Below are 6,000 nucleotides of genomic sequence, written 5' to 3'. Positions count from 1 at the left end.
ATTACTTGCTCCCTAGTGGGCTGAACTGTAAGCTGCACCAAATAAGCTATCTCTTAAATATTCCACAAATTCATTTTTTGGGATATGCTAGCAACCTGATTTTCCAAGACGACTTGCCTGGTGAAGTCCCCAGTGATTACTGCAATAGTACCTTTCTTAGATAACAAGGTGTAGAGCTGGATGAACAGAGCAGGCCAAGCAGCATCAGAGGAGCAGGAAAGCTGACGTTTCGGGTCTAGACCTTTCTTGTTTTTTTTAATCTCTTGGTTTATTTTCTGCCTCGCATCTTGACTACCTCTAGAAGGCCTGTATATAACTTCCATCAGTGTCTTTTTGCCTTTGCAGCTCCTCAACTTTTCCCGCACAGATTCTACACCTTCCAATCTTAAATTGCTTCTTGTGATCAATTTATTCCTTCCTAATATGGCAACACTACTCTTTCTGCCCATATGCCTGTCCTTTCAATAGGATGCATACTCTTGGATTGTTTAGTTCCCAGTCCTCTGTGCCATGCCTGCGATGCCCTGAATATCTTACCTGCCAATTTCAATCTGAATACAAGTTCATTTACTTTATTTTATATATTGTGCACATTTAAGTACACCACCTTCAGGCCTGCATTGACCACCCTCTTATGTTGAGAAAAAGTGGATGGTCAGGAGAAATGTAAGGTGCTTAATAAACGATAACAGTGATTTTATCATTTAAGAGGAGGAGAGGTCAAATCAGCATTTTGCCTCAATATTTACAATGGAGGAAATAGTCAGCACGATAAATATTCAAAGGAAATTAATTTTGAATCAGTCAACCATTCACCAAAATTAAGGAAAGCAAAATTATAGGAGTTCAGAAACAAGTAGCAATTAAGAAAATAATAACTCTGAAGCATAATAAACCCCCAGGAGTAGATAGTTTGCCCTCCAGAATTTTAAGTGGAGGAGCATATTATGGTTGGCAAGACTCTTCCAAGGTGCTCTCAATAAGGGAATTGGGTAGACTACTCAACTATTTACAAAGAGGTGAGAGATGGAATCCAAGGAGCTATAGACCAGTTAACTTAACGTATGACGTTGGCAGGTTGGCTGAACAGTTTGAACATTTTTAGCTAAATAAAAAGCAAGCACAGATTGGAAAATGTTGTTCATGCCTGATTAATTTGGTTAATTGTTTAAAAAGGTGACTGAAGTAGGCAAATGTCTATACTTACACAATTTATATGGATCAGCAGAACGAATTTAATAAAATCCATCATAAAAGACTGCTAAGACCATGGAATTGAAGGTAAATATTGGTGTTGTAAGATGAGCTAGCTCAGTTGGTTGGTAAGTGACTCTTAATACCAGGACTATGGCTTCTCCCAAGAGAAGCATTCTTTCCCAAGCCAACTTGGCCAGTATCAAGGTATTAATCATTCCAAACCAGCTCTGCTGTGCTGGACCTGTTGGCCACATTTCTAATCCCGGACTCCCAAAGCAACTGTTACACATGGAGCTCAGACACAGCAGATGAATATCAGGAGGACAGTGAAAGTGCTTTTGCAATATCCCCAAAACATCCTTAAAGACAGGTAGTGTCCCTGCTGACTCATGGGAATGCCTGGATTGATATCAGGCAAAATAGAGATTTCCATCTGGGAAGGTACCAAACACATTGGGAGATTTTGTCAGGAAAGTGCATAGGCCAAATTGTCATCTAGGAAGTGCATAAGTTTCTAAACCATCCATCTAACCAATCCTTCAAATATCACCTACCCTGTTCATGCCAGAGGCTGCAGATCATGCATTAGACTTAGCCACCATCCCAGAGCACATCAAACCAGAGGAGAATCAAGTCATCTTTTACCCTGGAGTACAGCTTAAGAAGGAGAAGAAAAGGATAGGCAATTGGTTTAGAGGCAGAAGGTCGAGAATAGAGATAATGTGTGAAACTTGAATTGGCAAAATGTAATTAGTAATGTTTTGCAACATCTGTGCTGGAGCATCAACAACATACCAAATTTATTGACCACTTAGGTGATGAGATATTGATAGATCAAGTGACTAGGTAAACAATGTGAAAATGGATTATATGAGGCTTATGTGAGGCTTATTTTGGGCCTAAATAGAATAGAACAGAGTACCTTCCTTACTGGTGATTAATTAATAAAAGTGGAGATCTAAAGTCACTTAACAATGAACTGTTAAATTGCCATAAATATCATACAAAAATAATGAAAAAGGCAGTTGGAATATTTCTTATGTCTAAAGAATACAAAAGGGTGGAAGTCATGCTTCAGCTATAGAAAGCCCTTGTTAGACTATACCCAGAGTACTGCAAGAAGTTCTCGACACAATAGTTTAGGAAGAATATTGACCTTGAGAAGACCGGTTGTGTAGAAAAATGCTAACAGTAATGATAAAATGGATGCCAAAGACTAAACCATGAGGAGAGGTTAGATAACTCAAGTGGTATTCTCTGAAATTTGAAGTGTTAGGAGGAGTTTTAATGAATGTCTTCAAGATATTAAGCAGAACAAATAGGATAGATGGAGAAACACTATTTGGGTAGTTGGGAAGTCTCGAACAAGGGAGCAAAGTTTGTAAGAGTCAGACCTTTCTGGAATGAAATCATGAAACAATTCTTCCACAAGTTTATATGGGTCTTCTTCAAATGGCATTCATTCCGGATCAATTGTTCGGTTTAAAACCGAGAGCAGTCGTGTTTCATTAACCAAATTAATTCAGCGCTTTGCCAAAAGCGAATGGAATTAGCCATTATCTCATTGAATCGCAGGGGGGTAAAATTCATTCTCTTGGTCCGATGTTCTACCAGAACACACGGGAAACACAGATGTTGACTGAACTAGAACGCAGACATTCCACATGCAAGATTGATACAAAGCTGCCCGACTGAGCACACAATGTTCCACCCTAAGCTGCTCAATCATTTTAACGTTTGTACAATGCATTGCAAACCTTTAAAAGAACAATCTAAATATATTGAGGCAAACTAAGTATATATTTATTAACTAGGGGGAAGCAATAATTCTATCCAATGCCATCAAAGTGTTATTCACAGCTTTGAAAACAGCAGTCATAGTTTGCTCAACATGTTTTAGGAAGATTTGGTGAGAACATAATTCTCAGACTCTGGAGTATAATCGCTTTCTGCTTCAGCTTGTGGCAGAAAAATTCCAGTTTGTATATTTAATGTTGTACAGATAGATCCATCTATAGTTTTGATTTGATATTTAACCATAGTACAAAAGGCCAAGTCAACTACAAGGACAAACATTAGCTGAGTCAAAATCTTGGTAGCTGCAGGATTAGACATGATGAAGCTCAGATGGCCAAGTGACATGCTACTTATCCAAACATTGCAGATAACATTGATTGGCAATGAACCTAATTCACTAAGCATTCTCCATTGACAGGTTTCTCTTAGAGCAGTGCATTAATTCTGACAGCAGTAACAGCTCATCTCATGCACCAGAAATAAAGCCTATTATTCCTAGAGTCATCTCAAAATTTAAGAAAACTGTACCAAAATAAGTGCTGTCCCCAGTTTACCATCCAACTGGTTAGGTTTTGACACTTAACAAGAACTATGATTTATTAGAAATAAATAGATTCTAACCACAGGTAAACAACTATGAACTGTTGACATATAACTCTACTGGATGAAACTCTAACTCACTTCTAGAACCACGCTGGCGCATATAGGCAGATACAGAGGAAACAATGGTCATGGAAGAGAAAGTAAAGAAATACTAGAGAAATAATTCAATGACTCTTGTCCTTAGGATTTGATTAAAAAGATCCTCTTGCTTCCAAAGTCCTTTACTTCTCTAAGCTTTTCCTTTAGGTTCTTTTACTTCTTCACAGTAGGCACAGAACAACTGGTTCTCAAATCATAAAGTCTCTTACTTTGTAGTTAGAAGCAATAATCTTCAGCAACTGGTGGGAGAAAGCAACAGTCTTTCTTTAGCTTCAGATATTTTACTGGAAAGTGAGAGGAACACCACCTCCCCTTCCAGATATCTGAAGGATTCACACTGTACCTTTCACATCCACAAGCTACACACCAACTCAGTACCAATTAGTGTTATTGTCACACTGAAGACCTTTGGCACCCCAAGTGGCCGCTAATTGCACAAACCAATTAGCCAGTTGTTGAAGGTAATAAAATGTGAGGCTGGATGAACACAGCAGGGATAATGGGAACGGCAGATGCTGGAGAATTCCATTTCAGGACATGGTCGAGCAGTTTCAAGGCCGAAGAGATTACAAGAGAGTTGCAATTCAGGACATGGTCGAATGTTGTTGAATCTCACTTCACATGCATGTTACAATACTACGTCATCACTTTACACCAGTTCCAACTGCTTACCAAGCAACACTGTAAGCAGGCCTTACAGCGAGTTTCAGTACTACTTTTTAAAAGATGAACAATTACTGGCTTAGTGTGTTGTTTTAAAGCAGTCTTTTTTTCCCCAGTTCAGCCCACAATCAAAAATAAAGTAAAATAAAAAGAATTATATTTAAACAAACAAATACCAAGTGTATAAAGTCATTTGTAATCCGGGCTGGCTCTAACTTAAGTTTCATGATTTTTTTTAAAGTAATTTAGAAACTGTGGAAAATCTCCTAATGCTGGGCAAAATAAATTGTTAGCATTCCTTCTACTGGGGCAAAGGAAGGTAAGGTCAAATCAGACGGCAGTACGCTGGCCAGTTCTTGACTGTCTCTGAGTGATTAATTAATGGGAGCAAGATTCCTGTCGACTGACCAAAGAATGTCATACAGCACACTGAAGCAATACAAAAAGAAGATGTGTGTTAGTAAAGAGAATTTGGAAGACAACCAGCCAATACTTATTCATTAAATTTTGGACTAGGTTTACTTATCTGATGTCTAAAGAGAGCAATGTGAGTCCTTTGCAATAATTAACTGCTCATTGTATTTTACTTCTATCCAAATAACCATGTCTTTTCCCATTAATACCACTTGGTGTCCCTCATTAGACAGTTATGATTCTGTCTCTCTGAGACATGTTCATGAGAACCCATAGGTTGTCCATAGCCCAGCAGCTCTGTGCCAGTGATAAAAAGTAAACCCTGGTAAGTCCATCTGATATACATCATGCATCAGTAAAGTCATTGCATTCAATTTACTACTCAGCATATATTACTCTCCTAAGTCAAATATTCAATCTATGATGTTATTGTCAGAAGTGAATCCCATGTGATCATTAACAATAATGTAAATGTAAATTTGATTATTGTCTGTTATATAAAAATGCCTGGTAATGTAACGATTAAAATAATTAACTTGTTTTCTGTTCATTTTTCCCACAGCTACTCTCTTTGGGAATTGAAAGTGTAGACTGATACTGATATCAACCATTACTGATGAGATTTCACTGTCAATGGAGAGGAAGATATTAACCGAAGGCAGTAGAATGGGTTGTATCATGAAACTTCCATTCCACAATCTCAAACATGATAGTGTGATTGTCACATTAATATGAGGGGTAGCCCAAATGATAAGCTGCGAACCTTATCCATTGGACATAAAAGAATTTGACTTGAAGCCCAGGACAAACATCAATGTGAACCTTTCTAAGCAAGTACAATACTCCAAAGATTTTAGCCTTTTGAAGCAGGAATAAAATGATCTCCCAGGGGCTCACCATGACATTTAACAATTATCCTTTGCACAAATCCTAACAAGTTCATCCAGAGTTCCTTGGAGAGTACTTATACACAGGAGAAAGTTAAATCATTTTATGACAGGTCATTAAGTAATACCATTGGGAAATGTTCCATGATAGACTTTTCTTTGGAATATATTGAGCTTCTACAACTGTTTTCAAAACCTCAAAATTAAAGAAAAAAGAGTTGTTCCATACTTTAACAAATGAAAGTGACTCGATGACTGCAACAATTGCAAAAAACTCTGAAAATCAATAACTGACACTTTGGTATCTGAATCCAATCAAATTTAACAAAACTACAGAACC

The sequence above is a fragment of the Stegostoma tigrinum genome, chromosome 11 (assembly GCF_030684315.1).
Source record: "Stegostoma tigrinum isolate sSteTig4 chromosome 11, sSteTig4.hap1, whole genome shotgun sequence".
In the NCBI taxonomy this organism is placed as follows: domain Eukaryota; kingdom Metazoa; phylum Chordata; class Chondrichthyes; order Orectolobiformes; family Stegostomatidae; genus Stegostoma; species Stegostoma tigrinum.
The sequence above is the reverse complement of the archived record's forward strand: the minus strand, read 5'-3'. Positions refer to the sequence as shown.